The following is a 19,938-nucleotide window of genomic DNA, read 5'->3' as shown; positions in this document are numbered from 1 at the left end:
TATTCTTAACGCACACCTCGACCCATCCTTAAGCTAAATTAACGAAAGAAAGTTTACATTACTGGATACCACACACTGCCTGCACTCCTGGAAAGAATCAAAACGTTAAGTCATCCTAACCCAAGTTTAAAATACGCCCACAACTGTTACAAGAGGTGAAGGAAAATTACGAGTTCGCCATTACTTACAAACACCTTCGAAAGGCAGCACGCAGCTACCCACCAGGCCGGGGCTCCGACAGACCTCCAGCACCTCACCGAGAAGAACCACACCGCGCGCACCCAGGGTGGCCCCCTTTATTAAATCCACTTCACAACGTCATCACGACGAGAACAATCCACGCGAAAACAAAAATCCCGGCCGCGATTCCACAACACAACGCCATTCCGCCAACCGACGCTATCCCCCCCCCTCCACCGGTCATGCTAGACTCGCACTTCTGCCACCTGGTGGCGACACAAACACCAGCACGTCACGCGCACGAACAACAACGCAGCGTAACCAACCAGGGCGGCCAACACTCCCGGAGATTCCAGGACAGGATGACGCAACTGCCCGCGCAGCTGGCCAGGCTCTCGGGCGGCGAATCACGTCACCGCCCCAGAAAAACAGAGAGCGTTAGCAATCTACCGCGCCAGGAAAACAAATCAAAGCCCGAGTGTCGCAAACAAGTGTCAGGAACTCACGCGGGCTCACAAAGCACTACAAGCACAAAGCCAAGTTAAAAAAAAAACTCTACACGTAAAATTTTACCGCGTGACATCACTCCGGACGACGAGGGCTTGTGCCCCACAAGCCAAGAACCACAACTTTAAATTTACAAACAAAGGATTGAAAGAAAATTTTACAATGTTAACTATTAAGATTACAAAAGAAGCCTGAGAGGCACGAGCCAATTCCTAAAAGTCATAGCAAGACCGGCCAGAGGAGAATCAATAACATAACAAACAGAGCTAAACTTAAAGACGGGTTCGAGGTATCCGAAAATTGATCCGGTTGCTTACATCATAAAATTACAATTTCATATCTCCCATTATGAGTGTACATAGTTGTATTGAGCTAAATAAAGTAATCTTGAGATACAAGCACATTTAAGCCTAACTTGACTGGCCTACAGCCGAGATAGGCGGAGTATGGTGACAGAACAGCTCGAAGGGGCGGCGGGAACCATGATCCCGGAGGACGATCTGCAGCTCGTCCCCAAGTCCAGGGCTCCACCATTTGGAGTAGCACCCCTCAGCTCCAGCCATCTCTGCCGTATGTTGCCAGCAGTGCCATCCGTCAATACTGTGAAACTTTCATACCCAGCATCAGATTCATCAACAAAATAAACAATAACAACAAAAAAAAATAATCTTAGGTGATTCAAAAACACAAACTTACATAGGGGTAGCAACATACTTCAACAATAGAAAATGAAAAACTTATAAATTTAACCTTTCATTAATGTCATTTAACAACAGTGTCTAACATAGGCAAATCTCAAACAAGGTAGGTATGGGAATCCAAAAACGCCTAACCATTGATGAACCCAGGTGCCTGTTTACCCCGCAGATTCAATAATTAGGATACAAAACTTACATCCTACGAATAAAGGTTAACCCGAGCAAAACAAGAAATTTGTAACAAAATATCCTTCCCCTTTTAAAAGGACCGAGGGCACAAGAGGATACGCTTCTAGGTAGGAACCAGAAGGTAGTTCAAAAGTTTCAAAAGTTAGTTGAAGTCCAAAATCTTCACAGAGTCGTAATGGCAGCAACCAGCTGCGGGATAGAACGTTCATCAAACTCATTAGTACAGAAATGTAGCACTGGCTTCTCAACGTAGCAATGCCATGATAGCGGCGAACCCCACTGCGACCAAGCAGTCTCGTCTCTTCTCTTCTAGAAACTGAGAGTCCACACATACATGTCGCAATCAACTGGGGTCATCCGACGAATGCACTTCCACAGGAGTCACACACAGCCCACAACAATTCCTGGATGGGATAACAGTTACTTTTTCCCACCACCAGGTACAGGCTGTATAGTCCCAGATCCTCGGTAATGAGGATGGACACGATGATTGATGCTATAACAGTTCATCTTCTACACTAGCACCACATGTCGAGTTTAAAGTTGGTCCTGGCTCTCCGAGTCCATGGAAATCTGGTTCAAACGCACAGTACATGACACTGGAAGGAGTATGGAAGGGAGGTAAAGGAGATAAGGAACTATTTCTTGGCTTAACTCCCAATCCAGCATAACCTATCAAAATAGCAGACACCTAGGGTCATCTCTGGTTAACAAACAAAATCTAAATCTTTATAAACAATACACCAATGTGCCCAAATAATTAGTCGTAACTTACTTTATTTTAAAAAAACATAGCTAATTCTTCATTAAACAACAAATACCATTTTGAAATAATTACAAACCGCGATAACAGTAAACAATTAGGATGAGTCCATCAATCAAAGAAAATTTACCTCATGGTTCGATAAGTGTGATGTTTACAAGAAATTCATCACCAGTGTTACTGGACAATTTGGCCTTTATTACATTTTCATTACGTAATCGTTCTCGTAAGTCCATAGCCTCTCCACTCGTGGAGGCCTCAACAGGCGTGACTGGGGACGATATCTTCAAATTTTTCTGTGCACTTCGTTTAAGTTGAATACACTTCCAGATAAGAAAAGCCAACATACCAATTATAATTCCCAATATAAAAACCATAACAGTAAGTTCAGCATTTAACATAGCGGTCTCATCCAGTGCAGCTACACGTGGGAATGTTCCAATACCCACAAGGTATGGATTTCTAATGATAATCAAAAATAGGGTACCCCCTATCACAAATAATGCAATACTTTGAACATGTCTGACCATGAAACTCAATACTTCAACCGGTTTATTCAAAGAAATGGGGTCCAATCTAGTGAACCGAGAAACCGTGAAATTCAAATGAGGAATGGCAGAGGGCCAGTCCTCATCTAAACAATCCTCCAATGAGGGGAAAACTGTGTGGCTGGAAGCAGTCCGTGGAAAAATCTTTAATTTCTTTAACCTGGTCCAGGCTGCTGGGATCACATGAAGTAGTTGAAACTTAGACTTAGCTCTATAGTCACAAGGGTACAATTCATTAATTTTCAATTCACTATTCAAATACAATCGACAGTCACATGGAACTTCTATGTCCACAGCACCTGGTCGTTCTTCATCATCTATAATCAAAGTTTGGTTAGGATTCTTGGCACACTGTAACTCCACCTTGCCCCTAAGGTGAGTCAAAAAATAGCGTTCCGGCCCAGCCTGCGTGATCATGAGGTGAGTTCCGGAACGGCATTGAAAAGTACAAAGTTCTGCAAGTCTTTCGATTGTAACCCCCTGAAACAAAGCTTTGGGGCACAATGCACTTCCCATGGTGTCTCCTGAAAATCTAGGCACAAAACACAAATTCTCCTCCAAAGGCCGGCAGTCCAACAAATTACGTCCTTGGATCGTCACTAGGTGGTTACCATCCACCGCTAAAAAGTTTGGTTCATGTTCTAGGTGACATGTATTATTCTTCCAATGAAAAGGTATACCAACAAACTGAAACAACTTCCAATTAGAGCTATAGCGTACAATAGGGATTTTAACTGACACATACAGACTTTCTTTAAACGCATTACATCTACAAATAGGCAAATGGAAATAAGCCTGAACTTGGGTACTACTAATTGCTAATTTATAACCATCTTTAACAAGGATAGTTTCCAAATCCTGCAATTTTTCCTGCAAAAGTGCCGGCGTAATCAAAACAGAAGGAATCTTATGTGAGCGGCATTGATCCAAAACTTCAATACGAGTTAGAGTGTGAGCTTGCTTAGCTAACTGAGCCGCTAATAATAATTGTAACTGAAAAGAGTGACCTATTTCTTTTACCATCCCGTAAAAACGAACTGTCATTGCTTCTCTAAAAGTTCTCAGGTAATCAGTAAGGTTAGTGAATTTCGTTTGAACTCTTTTCAAAACACTCGTCATGGCTTCATTAACAACACTAATAGAATTACTCAAATTGGCAAGCGCCACATGGTCATCTATGATTTGTGCTTCCATCTGATCAATATGCAGAGCAATCTGTTGCTGATTTAGAAATAAACTATCTACTTGACTGGTCACCGCCACATCACAACACCATCTTACAAAATCGCCAATAAAAGATAAGCCTCGCTTTTCTCTATTAACTACACTGTCATACTCCAAATTCTCACCAGCTGCATCATTTAGTTTATTCAACAGCATATCAGAATAAAACATAACCTGTTTTAATTCCCGGAAAACTGAACACCAGTCAGAGGATGCATTAGAGGGGCAAGAACTCAAAAGTGTTATACCGTCTTGTATTTCTGATAATTGTAATGGCCAGGGGACCTTAAAATTTAAAGGTACCGATGAGGTATACAACATCACCTTTGGTAGAGGTTCGAAATGGGCACCAGCAATGACCCCCACTGTCTCAGGTTGGAACGGCGAAAGAGGCGCGTCATCCCCTCGAGACAGCACCAGCATACCCATCAGTAGCCACCAGCAAGTTGTCTTCATTATGAGGGCCCGAGTGGCTTTGAGGGTACCTGAAACACTCTTACGAGCGACTTAAAAAAAAACAAATCTTAAATTGACAAGTCACTATTAAACAAAATTACCCAGGACCGAAATGGAATGTATCACAGGTTACAATACACAACAAACGAACACCAAAAACAAATACTTGATGGCCTTACAAAGAATCTAGACACAATACAAACAGGGCTCACTATTGACATCACCATAAAAAAAAAAAAAAAAAAAAAAACTCAGACAGCAAAGAATGGTTTCATTCTTTCCACATTAGTTACCTCATAGCTAACTTTACCACGTTGACACTTTTTTAACCGATACAGATTATCAGATATTTTTTTCTCAACAACAAAAGGACCAAACCAGCGATGCAACAACTTCTCCGAAAGCCCCTTTTTCCGGATCGGAGTAAACACTAACACTTCCTGCCCCACCTTATAACTCACCGCTCGTCTTCGTTTGTCGTACCTGCGTTGGTCTATTCTATCTGGCTTGGGATTATTATAGCAAAACACATCATCATGCAAAGAAACATTTTTGGTCCATCTACGTAATTTTGTCTTAGGTCCTGAAGGCATTAACCTGGGGTCAGACTGTTGCTTCTTAGTCAAATCAATATCTTGCACAACAAAAACAGGTAATTCTAATGTTTTCTCTTTGCTCCTTAGGGTTCTACTACTAACTTCCTCTGCTAAATCATTACCTGCAAAACACACTGGAATTCGTTGATGCATCCTAGCCTCGTTGTGTGAATGCTCTTTTATCCTGACACAACCTAACCTCAAAGTAGGTTCTGATTCAATTTTGTTTACTTTAGGAGGATCATCTTGGGTTCCTGACTTCTGAACTTGGTTATCACAAGGGGGTGCGTTAATTTTATCATGTTTTATGTGTCTGTCCTTAGCCTCCCTCACCTCTGCTCCTTGTACTGGAATGCCTGCAGTGGGATGGTTTATTGTAAATAAAGTATTTCTGTTTCCCTTACATGAAATTACTGCCTCAAACTTAGTAAGAAAATCACATCCTAAAATAAGACCACGGATTGGCGTTTCTACCAGTCCCACTGGGTGATGATAAAAAAATTGGCCTAATTTAAAACCCAGCATAACCATGTGATTCAAGTGGTGGGTTTGTGCAGACACCCCTGCTACAACTCTGTGTTCTGCTGGTTTCCAAAAACGTTTAGGAATTAACCTACTATCCACTAAAGATACAGCAGCGCCGCTATCTATAAAAACGGGGATCTCTGTCCCAAAAATCTTAGTTTTTAGACTGAACACCCCATCGCACTTAAAAAGGGACATTGTGTTTTTACAGAATGCATTCCTAGTCTGTGCATAACTTTTCCTGCCTAGTTTCCCTGTTTTCTGCATATTTGGCTGTGAGCGACAGTTCCACTGAATGTGTCCCGGCTTGTTGCATTTAAAACAGATGGGCCTCCCATCAAAGGTCCTCTGGGGTCTAGCAAAGGTTCTAGAACCGGGATCTTGGGTTGTGTCTCTAGGTGTACTGTTGTGTTTCTGTTTGTTAAGATTATTTCTATTTTCTCCACTAGGTCTGAAATTTTGTAAGCGTATGGGCTGAACTCTTAAAATTTCCATTTCTTCACGCAGTTGCTTTAACTGTTTCCCCAACTCCATTAGTCTATTTTCTATTTTTGAATCCATTGTGTCTGCCTCCCTGATATTTCGAACAGGAACTTGTTCTGGTTTTACAGCCCCACTTCCCTTTAATCTATCATGACTCTTCGCATAGTATAGACCTGCCTCAATGTTTCTTAAATTTCCTAGCAACTGGTCTACTGTGTTGTTAGGAAACAGCATAACTTTCTCCACAATATCCGGTCGTAAGCCTCTTAATAAATATCTCACTTTATTGGCTTCTGGCATTTTGGGGTCAAGCCGATTACAAAGGTGAAGAACGTCGTAAATAAAAGATTCAAATGGTTCCTCCCCACCCTGTACTCTTGATTGAAGTCTCATTTCCAGGTCTTCTACCTGACCTACACGAACAAAAGCAGCCTTTAAAGCAGTGGCTAATTCATCAAAAGTTTTCACATTTTCCAATGTTGACTCATAACTGTCATACCAGCGGCTAGCTGGTCCCCTGAGAAATGTGGGTAAATACGCAATACATTTTTGGTCATTCCAGCCATTGACCTTGGCTGCTCTCCTAAACTGTTTTATAAACTCATCAACATCTTCTATTTGTCTCCCCCAAAAGTAGCTAGGTTCCACAAAAAATTTTCCTGCCTCCATTGTGTCGTGGTGGTCTTCTCTAGGTGCTGAGTTTAACAAATGCAATTTTTCTTGTATCTTTACCAGGGGCTCCTCATCTGAACTACTATTGCCACAAATATCAGGTATCCCTGTCTTGTCGTCAGTACATAGGCTAAGAGTGTATTGATAAGACATGCCCAAACATAAAAAAAATAAACAGAATACTCAGTGTGTGGACATACTTAAACTAAAAAAAATAATCATGCTCCTGATAAACATTCAGCCTCCTACCTAACCTGGCTTAAAAAAAAAAATCTTAAATCAACTGCTTATAATTACACACACACAATACCAAAAAAAACCAATTGAAATACTAAAGTGCAATTTTTTTAAAAAAAAAATTACTTAACTTAATGAAAATTTAAAATACTTAACTCTATAACAAGACCATTTCATTTTTACACTTATTCAGAGAACATGGAAGTAGGCTTTCTGTCTCCACTCCTCTAATTAAAACCTGAAAATGGAAGGTATGCAAATTAAAACTCCTGAATATGTTGTTCCTTGCTGATAAACATAAACACTTATCTCAAACACTGGCTGAAAAAAAAAGAAAATGATTACCATTACAGAATAGGCCAAATTTAAAAAAAATAAATTAATAATACTTTCTCATGCTTAAAACATTTATAAATAACCTGGCTGTACCTCGTGACCCCTGAAACAGATATGGTTAAAACCAAACATCACCATTACACCAAACAAATTTAAAAAAAAAATAACACACACCCTACAATTAGACATACCCGGCGCCTCCACCATTTTGTCGCAAAGGCCCTCGGTCTCCGACAGGAACTACACGAAAGTCACTCAAAATAAAAAAAAATAAGATAACATCTTATTATTTCAAAATAAACATTAAGGGGGGGGGGGGGGGTGGTAGCAGTAGAGCTGGTACAGGGATTGTCTAACCTCCTTAGGACAGGGGGTGTAGGGTGTTGACTGAAAGAAAATAAAGTATTATTTATCCCACATCGTTTCGGGTTTTATTTCTGGTAAACTATGACCAACACAAAAGTAAATAATTAACTGATTAAATAAATAAATAAAGTCAATGTCAACATACTCTGGTAACAAACAAAATATTAAATAAATACTCCTTTGAAATAAATAAACATTAATTTATCTTCTTCTTAGAACGAGTATTACTTCTTTTTAAAATAACATGATTATTCTTAACGCACACCTCGACCCATCCTTAAGCTAAATTAACGAAAGAAAGTTTACATTACTGGATACCACACACTGCCTGCACTCCTGGAAAGAATCAAAACGTTAAGTCATCCTAACCCAAGTTTAAAATACGCCCACAACTGTTACAAGAGGTGAAGGAAAATTACGAGTTCGCCATTACTTACAAACACCTTCGAAAGGCAGCACGCAGCTACCCACCAGGCCGGGGCTCCGACAGACCTCCAGCACCTCACCGAGAAGAACCACACCGCGCGCACCCAGGGTGGCCCCCTTTATTAAAACCACTTCACAACGTCATCACGACGAGAACAATCCACGCGAAAACAAAAATCCCGGCCGCGATTCCACAACACAACGCCATTCCGCCAACCGACGCTATCCCCCCCCTCCACCGGTCATGCTAGACTCGCACTTCTGCCACCTGGTGGCGACACAAACACCAGCACGTCACGCGCACGAACAACAACGCAGCGTAACCAACCAGGGCGGCCAACACTCCCGGAGATTCCAGGACAGGATGACGCAACCGCCCGTGCAGCTGGCCAGGCTCTCGGGCGGCGAATCACGTCACCGCCCCAGAAAAACAGAGAGCGTTAGCAATCTACCGCGCCAGGAAAACAAATCAAAGCCCGAGTGTCGCAAACAAGTGTCAGGAACTCACGCGGGCTCACAAAGCACTACAAGCACAAAGCCAAGTTAAAAAAAAAACTCTACACGTAAAATTTTACCGCGTGACAATAGTAATGACAAGGAAATTAATAATAAAAATGTATTCTGAGACCAAATTATAAAAACAATAAATTTTTGGATATTGGCAATAAGACATTAAGTACCTAGTAGAATATTTTGAGTTATGTAAATTATTGTTTAAAAAAACCTATATAATGAATTAGTGGCTACAATTTTTTGTTAGAACACTTGGGAATGAGAGGCAGAAATGTAATTTATTTATTGTTGTTGTAACATACCCACCAACAGCCAAGGGCTTTTGCGGTGGGCACGACACATACAGACAAGGAATATGCACACTCTCCCTCGTCGGTACCGTGAGCTCACATGGTCGACGAGAGGGGAGTACACCGCAGGTCGGCACATACGCTGTGATAATAGGCCTCATCACAGAGGTTCTGACACGTGTCGTGTGGTTTGTTTACTTTTTTTTTCCTTCGTTTACCGTCGCCTGGCAACGAGACGTGTGATATAACAAACTAAAGTGTTTGTTTACATTTACTATAAAACAGTTTTATGTACCAAAGACATTTTATATTTATTCTAATGAATTTAGAACTGATTATTTTGTATAAAACCACCCTAATTAACTTTTTCTTTCGGCCATTTTCTTTGAATTTTGTACGTCAGACGCAACGGAAGCCGGGGTTTGGCCCGAGGCCGGCGGCGCCTGGTTTGAAGGACCGGCGCTAAGCATGCCGGGGAAGAGAACGTTTGGACCCATCTTGGGAAGTGCGTTTGGTCTGACGACAGCTCTGGTCGTCAGGCGTTTAGTGATCCAAAAACTCCGTGTGCGAGGTTTAAAAACATTGTTAAAATTACGGCGACGTTTCACGGCAGTCGCCGATGTAAGAATTCCTCCGATCTGGAAAATACACAGGATAATATGAATGGTTGAAATTGGACCCTGCGCATCACCAGGTAACCATTGAAAAACGTTATAGCTCCAGGTGACGCTTTTTCGATTAAGGCCGAAATAATTTTATGAGTGAAAAAGTGTAAGGGTAACATTTTTCATCATTTGGTAAGAGCTACAGTTTGATATATAAATCTTAAAGGCCAATTTTTATTTATTTTTATTTGTTGACATTCAAATAACACACAAGACTTTACGACCGCAGGTCCAGAAGTCTTGAACGATAGAATTTCGAGCCCTAACGACGTGATTTAGCCGGAAGACAACCCTGAGATAAATTTGATTTGACATTTTTTCAACATAATCTTAATATTGGAACTTTTGTTTTGTTGTGTCCGACGTATTGGCAGCGATCAGTTTGTTTATTCTTGGCCCCCTTTTCATACTCACTGTATAAAGTGCTGGAGTGGTCTAATTTATGTAAACAGCAATAATAAATTCAATACCATCTTGGTTTTCCATTATAATATGTTTGTTACTACTTTACTAGATTCGCCATTCACCCGTCACACAAAATTTTTCTATTTCCAGTACTTGTTTACATATTTTTATTTATGTTGATAGCCCTAGTTTTTACAGTTATGCACCTTACAGAGTCACATCTGTAGACCCCTTTTAGGTAGGTATATATTAGAGAACTGGCGACCGACTGTGGGGCCGTAGGGACGTTTGTGTTTTGTGTGTTATTTTATAGTGTTTTGTATTGGTCAGCAATGGATACCAGAGGGCGTAGCAAACTCAGAGGACAAGATAGGTCTAGGGAAAGGAGCGGATCTACAGAAACTAGGTCAGGTATCAGCCCTAAGTCTTTGTCACCATGCGCAAAGGAACAAACGTCAACAAACGAAGCTGCGGGAGCTAGCACGACCCCGGACGTTCAGACGTTAATGAAACTTTTCATGTCTGAGATCACAGCTAGATTTGACGGCATGACTGAGAAACTGAATGTCACCAGTGCAGAACTGACCGCGCGGCTCGATGTAAACAAAGCCGAGCTGGCCACGGAACTTAAACAGAATTTGAACCTATTGGAAGACTGTTTAAAGCATGAACTACACGAAGTTGCAGAGGGCGTGGCAGCTGTCAACACACGCGTGACAGAACTAGAGGTTGCTCAGAATAACATCGATACTAGGTTAGATCAGGTGGCAGCGCAAGTCTCGCAAAACATCTGTGCTCTAGGCGAGGTACAGGAGGCGTGTCAAGTAAACATTGCCGCGGCTGTGGAGCAGCAGACGTCATGTTTGTCACGGCGGATCCAGGAGCAGGTATCCTTAATTACGCAGAGGCAGGACAACCTAGGTGACCAGGTGGAACGACGAGTCGGGAGCTTGGAGGAAAGGATGTTGACATTACGCCTACACAACCTGACATCTGACTAGCCTATTTTGTGTACAGTCACATCAGCACCCGAACCGGACACACCAACCCCTCGACAACCGGAACGACCCACGGACAACACTGTTATGAGTCAAGTCACAGCCATGCATCACCCTGCTAGACAATGGTCGGAGGCTATGCCTAGATACTCAGGGGCAGAACATGAAAATCCTATGCATTTTCTGCGCAAGTTTGAGGACTACGCAGACATGTTCAGGCTGACCAGTGACGAGAGGCTTAAATGCCTAGGCACCGCACTGCGAGAGCATGCCTACTATTGGTGGGAGGTCCATCAACCCACAACAGCCAGCTACCACGAGTTCAAAACGTTGTTTAAAGCACAGTTCTGGAGTGTCCGCATCCAAGGTAACCTGCGAGCACGGCTGTACGGCGAGAAGTTTGACGTCCGCAAGAACAAGACCCTTGAAAGCCATATGGCTTCCATGTTCGAGAGGACTAGGTACCTCGACCTCGAGATGGGGAATGAAGAGTTCGCGGCGATGATAATCGCACAGCTACCTCATCGCTACCAAGTGCATCTTACGGGACGACACTTCACCAGTGTGACAGAATTCAGGGAGCAAGTCCTAGCTTTTGACAGGCTAGAGCGGCAGTCAAGGAGCAGCCAGGAGTCAAACGACAAGACACCTGCACAGAAGGCAGCACCCCTGTACCACCAGTGGCAGCGCGGCGGAGATGGCCAGCGGAATGTAAACACTGCCAGCTGGAAGTTACAGAAGCATGCCGGCTTCAGCCCTAAGCCCTATCGGAAGCAACCACGTGGCAAGAACGAAGGATGGTGGGGAAAACGCAGGCGAGCTGACAGTGAAGACGAGGATCAGCACACCCCTCAGCATCCCAGCTCACCGCGGCACAACAAGAGACAACAGCAGGAGAGAAGTGTACGGCTTCCCAGGTGCGAGCACCGTGACGAGAGACCAAGGTCACCGCGTCACGAGTGTCAGGACCGACCGCCACACCATTACAACCCCCGCGCGGAAGAAACCGTCCCGCCACTGCAATCGACGAGTTTCACCGCCTACAACACACCACCTCCTGCACTCCCACCGCTGGGATACTTCGAGCGACAAACACCGATCCCACCACGTCAACAAACCAGCGGAACACCAGGCGCCATGCTGACTAACAACGTCAGTCGGCAGGCGTTATACTAGAACAGATTGGCGACAATCTTCGAACTAGGCAGAGGGGTAAAATTAATCATACCGGTGTTACCCCTCATGAAGCCATCTGCCTGGTTCGATCAACTGCGATCCCGCCAACGTATCTACCCACCTGCGACGACGACCCCGGAAGTAACGCGATACCCAGCTGTGAAGATATGGAACAGCTGATAAGTGCGAAGCTTGTACAGGAAGCCAGGAACAGGAGCAAGCAGGCGAAACGCAAGAGACATTACTTCAAGGTCGGTGACCTAGTTTTGCGGCGTACTGCACCTGTCAGTCATAAGTGGGAGCAGGTCACGAAGAAATTATTTCTCTTGTATAGCGGACCTTATAAAGTTACGCAGGTTCATCACGAGAATTGCTATACGTTGCTGGATGTAGCAACCAATGAAGTTGTGGGACGCTACAACATAAATCAGTTAAGAGCCTACACTGCACCCGTGGTGCAAGTTTAGAACAGCTGTTTACCAGTTAGCAGCCTGTTATATGTTTTGCCTGCAGGTCTGAAAGATAAATGTAAATTTAATTACATGTTTACCTCGACAAGTTTAAAGAGGATGTTTACAAAGGTATGTACAACTGTCATTGTACGCAACGGTAAACTGCGTCAGTGTATTAAGGTGTTTGTCAGCTGAGAGGAGTATAGTGTACTCAGTTGATGTTTGTGCTCAGATGTGTTAATTCCTGAGTAATATACGGTTCGGTACGAGAGTATGTGTGTCTCTGTCCCAGTAGTGGATGTACCGTGAACCAATTTTGTGTACGATAGTACATATCGACGACACCTAGTAAGTCTGTTTCGACCCGCGCGATATGATGAATGGTACTATCTTGTGAATTAATTGTAAGTATTCGGCACGCACAAGTACGTAAGGTACTAATTAATTTTTTTTCAGGTAGCGCAGTGAGACAGAAATACAGATATGCTACAGTGTACCTATAGGCGAACTGATATTGTTAACACCCTAATGACAAGCACATACACAGCACTATGTATAGCACTAACCTGATTGGCTCCGGATCTAATAAACGATCCAACACTTACCTGTGTGGTAAAATCCCAAATTTATTACACTAATTGGTAACCCCACAGGGTCACCACACTATTTAAATGGCTTTTCACTTCAGCCATAATTTCCATTTATTTACACTGGCTATGGGATATTGGTTATTATATTTCCCGCTGAGGAAAGGAAAAATGGAAATACGAGGACACGGATTTATTACGTCGATAGGCCTACAATGCACAGAAGCACAAGAGATATTATCTCAACCCTCGACGTGGCACTTATATCACTATCGAAAGTCCATCCTGTTGGCGATGTGATGTCTTCAAGTGATAAGTGTAGTTGTTGTCATCTGCCTGCAAACATATGTGTAGCCTTCCTGTTGTATAAAAAAAAAAACGACGAGTCAAGAGGACAACGTGAAGGAGTTTTGCAGGAAGGGTACTAAAACTACGTGTATTTGTACGCATACCCTGCTCCTCACGCAAAGTAAACAAAAAGATATTGCTATCTAAAGCAATTAATAACATGTGACGTAAATAATTTAAATACATATTGTAAATGGTATTGAATTGTGTATGCATCTGTGATGCTATGAGGATACTTTGTCATTGAAGGGTTATGTTTTGAATTTGCTTTAATGAGCTGTCTTTAATTTAAAAAAAATTAAGTATGTTAATTGAAAAAAAATCAATTATATTAAAGAAAAAAAATCCCGATAGCATAATGAGCTGAAAAAAAAATGCAAGACAACTGTCGCATTGTCAACAATGTGAAATTTTCTAAGTTTAGAATGTAAACAAGCAAAATTCAGCAAAGTCCAAAATATGTTTGTCTTTGAAAAAAATTGTGTTCACCAACTTATGTGTTTATTTGATTGTTCATGGCCAGATATGTATCATGAACTATGATGTTAAGTTGTTTTTTTTTTATTGTAATTTGAACTTTTAAATTTTTCGTGTTATTTCTAACAATGGTTATGTCAACACTAAATATGTGATTTTATTAAAGGGTATAACTTTTGTCACTGAAGTGTTTAACTATTTTGTGTATTGTTTTATCGTTATGCAAGGTGTTTTATGTGTTAATTTAATATTTATCATTATTAATTATGATTATTATGATTTTTTCATCATTTGGTAAGAGCTACAGTTTGATATATAAATCTTAAAGGCCAATTTTTATTTATTTTTATTTGTTGACATTCAAATAACACACAAGACTTTACGACCGCAGGTCCAGAAGTCTTGAACGATAGAATTTCGAGCCCTAACGACGTGATTTAGCCGGAAGACAACCCTGAGATAAATTTGATTTGACATTTTTTCAACATAATCTTATTATTGGAACTTTTGTTTTGTTGTGTCCGACGTATTGGCAGCGATCAGTTTGTTTATTTTTGGCCCCCTTTTCATACTTACTGTATAAAGTGCTGGAGTGGTCTAATTTATGTAAACAGCAATAATAAATTCAATACCATCTTGGTTTTCCATTATAATATGTTTGTTACTACTTTACTAGATTCGCCATTCACCCGTCACACAAAATTTTTCTATTTCCAGTACTTGTTTACATATTTTTATTTATGTTGATAGCCCTAGTTTTTACAGTTATGCACCTTACAGAGTCACATCTGTAGACCCCTTTTAGGTAGGTATATATTAGAACGCAGTTAGCCAACACACGAAGAGTGTATCAACCAATTGCAGTGACCACAACATATATACACAATACAAAAAAATACGAAAGATAAAAAAATACGAACTACAAATAAAACTTTAATATATCTAGTAAAAATAAAAATGTGAAAATATGAAACACATAAATAGATTGGTTGTCTGTAAAGTCGGTTTACGGACGATAGTTTAACGTGGTGTCATAACAAAACATTGATGAAATGATTGCATATTTTTATGAATAAAATTGAATCATTTTTATTTTAATAATAAAAGAATAAATATTTGAAATTATACTAGTCATCAGATTTTTAAGAGTGAGTGACAGGCCGGAGACGGAAGGAGGAAATGACAAAATCGAGGAGGAGCCATGGAGGTCACGGTATAGCCTAGCAAAAAGTTCCAGCATATCCTCATAGAGGGCATTGTCATAGCTGGGTAGCTGCTGTCAATCAAGCAGGATTAGCTGCCACCACTGTGTCTGGCTAGAGCGGTTGGGGTAGGGGTGGGCCGTTATGAAGGGCAAAACGGGGAGGGGGGAGCGATCTTGTCCTGTAACGTAGCTGGGATGTGTAAGGCGCAAGGAGTGTGTATGCGTGTCCGCTATTTTTGATCGTCAGTTGCTAGCGCGTGCAGTACATGCTAACGTGCATCAAAAAATCTGTCAAACTCAACTCGCCATAAATCAAAAACCATTTAGTCAAACGACGTCCAAATTTGTCAGAATAATTGTGAACTGTTTTGCCAACAATAATATCCATTAATCTTCTTAATGTAAATAATTTCATTTAAATATATATAATAAACCTAGGAGGCCTTAAAAAACCTAACCGTGACTTGGTTTTACCGTTTTTTTCATTGCGAAGTATTTTAAATAAAGAAAAGATAATTTTTTGTGCATGCATAATATTGCTAAATTTATAGAAATAAAAATTGTATAAGTTTCAACATGTTCCAAAATGCTGTAATTTAAAACAAAAATATTGTTGAACACATTTTATAGTTAGGTCTTTTGTTGCAGCCGATTTGGATAGAATTTCAAAGAAAATATACATGTTATATGCTACGTCATCTGCAAAACGAAGATGCAAATTTTGTAATTTGGTTTAAATTTGTATAATATTAACATATGTCTTCCAGGTAATGTAAAACACCTAACAACATTTGAATCGTTAAGTGCAGAATGTAAGTAAGCCACTTTATGCATTAACTTTTTCAAAGTGAATTTACTAATTTTCCAATTAAATTTGTTTTTATTGTGTTTATCATTATGCATTAGGAAACATATATTTAAAAAAAAGTCAAACAATGTATTTCGAAGATAATATATTAAAAGTTTGTATTGATATTACCTTTTGAAACATATTAATTTGAAATTGGTAACTTGTTGGCACTGGATGATTCATTTATGTAACTATCTCGTGCGTATCTATAAAAAGATATAAAAATCTATTTCAGCAAAGCCTACAGGCGTACGTAGATTTCAAAGTGGAAGTGATTTGATGATTTTTACAAACTCCTGGAACATTTTAAAAACTTAATGTACATAACATCTTATTATAGATATGTTACCCAATATTAAAAAATGTCAGACCAAACATTTTCTTGCATTCCAGACAGCGAAACTATTTTTAATGTTTTTTCTCAACTCAATGCATTCAGCATTTAATGTCTAAACGAATTTAATATTGTACCTACTAAGTAGTTATGTAATTGTTTTCAACCTTCAAACACTACTTTTCATCCTTGCCATTAATACGTGGTCGTACAAAAATATCCTTTGGACAAAGGTTTAAGGTAATATTAAAAAAAAAGGAATAAAAATAAAATTTGATTAAATTGATACTTATTAAGGTTAGGTATTGTTTTTTATAATCCCAACTTCGGTTTTTATTGTTCTTTTTATCAACAACTATTATTTCAGCTTAACGTTTTAGGAAAAGTTTCTAAATTTTTATAAAAATATTTGTTAAAAAAGTAATAACGTTTTTAGATTTCTATCATTTTTATTCCCACCCCACGCAGTAATGGTTTGTAACATAAAATTTACTTAGGAAAATATTTGCAACACTAAAAATGTAAACAAAAACAAAAATTAATTCCATAGAGTACATGATAATGAGCATTTAATTATTCTCATATTCCATACCAAAGTTTTCAAAATCCCTTGCAGCAATGGTTTGTATTATCAAGAATGTTCTTAGACAAAATGTTTTGGATGAATATTATAAGATTTAAACACAGTTTGAACGGATTTTATGGTATGCCTAAGAAGGGCACTGTATTTTTCTTAATTATACCACTCTGTTTTCAGTCCCTTGCAGCAATTTTTTGTGTAATCAAAAATTTTTCTACACATAAGTTTAAGATTAGAATTATTAAATTAATACAAAAATCGTACGGATCCGAAGTTGTGCCCTTGCTAAGATTTTTTTTTTTCGTTCTCCAACTCTTGTTTTTTTAACCCCTTGCAATATTGTCTCGTCTCGTAAAAAATAATTTTAGACAAAAGTTTTGGATAAAAATTATAAGTTTTATAAATTTTTTTAACTGAATTGATAGTATTTCTTCTAAGGGAGTAATGGTTTTTTATAACTAACCCCTATTTATATACCCCGTTTAAAAACAGTTCATCTAATAAAAAAAAATGTTTTAGACTAAATTTTTAGATCAAAATTAAAAGATCAAAAAAAAATTTGAACAGATTTGGTAGTGTTTCTACTAAGGGCGGTATGAATTTTTTTAAATAATTCGCCCCCTTTCAGAAAACATTTGTCTAATCCAAAAATGTTTTAGACAAAAGTCATAACAATACTACAAAAATCGCATAGATCCGAAGTTGTGCCTACATTGGGAGCTATGATTATTTATTGTCCTCAAGCACTTGTTTTATCAACCCCCTGCAGTTATGGTTGGTCGTATAAAAAAATAGCTTAGACCAAAATTCATTGCATTACTTGTACAAATTTTAATACGTTCAAACGAATATGATATTTCTCATATTATGGGAGTTATAGCAATTTTTCGGGTTTTCGAAAAACCTTCCCCAATTCTACCACTTTGGTCAGTTATTGCCTATTAACGAACTTGATTGAGATTTTCCACTTTCAGAATTTATTTATCAATTTAGAAGTGATTGGTAAAAAATTGCGGCAGTTATCGTGTCCACAAATTATATTTAAGGTCTATGGACCATGAAACGAAAAACTATATAAAAATTTCCCATAATTCGCACCATGGTTTCGGCTACAATAGGTAGTATTTACTGGAAATTTACCTAATAACAATCAGTGTAAATCGTGTCAGTAGTAATAAATATGCTGTGAAAGAAATTTCGTGAAAAGTTTTGTATATAATTAGGATTAAAAGTAATGCGTACTACATAAAATATAAAAATTCATTGTAAAGGTAAAATTGTTTATTTGTCAAGCTCTGCAAATTATGTGTAAACAGTTTTGTGTTTTGTGGGAGCATTGTTTACATCCTATTTTAAATAATAATATTACTCAAAATAAATTATTAAAATTTTACGTTTGTTTCGTTTTCCATGAAATCTTAAAACATTGACAAATGTGCATTTGGAAAAAGAAGGGGAGGAAAGTATTTTCAGTACATAGTTGTAAGTTTGTATTGTAAAAGTATATACGCAAGGAAAACATTTTAACTGAATCTGTTTGTAAACACCAAATTGAATTTTCCTTTTGTGTGGTTGGCCTGAAATTGGTGAAGAAACATGTTAAGCAAAGATGTTGGATCACATATTGTAGAACCAAATGTATTGTTATCATTAGTTTTGCATGGATTTAACACAAAATTACATAAATTAAATATTATGTATTTGTTAAGTAACATAACAAGTATGCTGACAATATTTTAGTGTTCTAATCGAATTGCTTTAAAAGGAAAATTACCATGTTAGGTTTAGCCATTGTTTTAATTAAAAATCGTAATTTTTCAGAGTACACCATCGTGCCAGTTATCAATTATAATATGTTGACATAGTTTGACATTGTCTGCAGTCTTGTTGTAAACGAAATACGTTAAACAAATTTTCTGGGCATAAAATTTCATAAAATGTAATTCAATTTTTGTGTTATAATAAGCACATGATAAAGCAAGATAAAAAAAAATGCAAAGGTCTTGTTGCGACCTCAGCTTATCATCCTTAATTAAAGTAGTAAAGTAACATACCAAAATTCAGTGTTAAATAAATGCATTTTTGTTGTCAATTCCATTTGGTTTTTTCTAGTGTTTTAGATGCAGAGCAAATCGAAAACAAAACATCATTATTTCAATAGTCAGCCTGCTAGCAAAAACCTCCCAATTGTAAATATATGTGGTAAAATTATGATATTGTATTAACACAAATAATACAAATAATTTGTAACAAAACGTAGAATTAATGATGTGGTAGTTAAATTGTGTGAATGAGCCTATGGTGAACCTAGCATCCAAACAAATAGTGGTCAGTACACACGTCAAACTTTCTTGTACGAAAATGTGTACCCTTAAATATTTCAAATGCATATTTGGAAGTTATTACTTGCAGTCATTGAACTGGATGAAAAACATGTAGGAGGCCTAAGCCATCTTTTACTCAATAATATAACATAGATAAACATATTAACAGATAATTTACAAATGTAGCATTATTTCTGAATTGTTAACTATACATGTTCTCTTAAAAGTAATTATTTGCATATACATACACTCATTTACTTATTAAAAATTCTGATGTTGCAGAGAATTAAAAACTACAGAAGGCTACTATACTAAATACTGTTCTAAATAACTTTAAAATAGGTCACAATTATCTCTTTCACACCTGTCAGTCTCTTTGCACATTTCTTAATTTAATTTTCTGGTTCATTAGTGAAATTTCCCTTTCAATAAATTATATCTCAAGTCATAAAAATTTGTTTCATTCAACATTGACTTGCAAACTTTAATACCTAATTCCTTGTTTCCAACTTTAAACATTATGTTCTTC

The sequence above is a fragment of the Bacillus rossius genome, chromosome 1, assembly GCF_032445375.1.
Source record: "Bacillus rossius redtenbacheri isolate Brsri chromosome 1, Brsri_v3, whole genome shotgun sequence".
NCBI lineage: Eukaryota > Metazoa > Arthropoda > Insecta > Phasmatodea > Bacillidae > Bacillus > Bacillus rossius.
The sequence above is the reverse complement of the archived record's forward strand: the minus strand, read 5'-3'. Positions refer to the sequence as shown.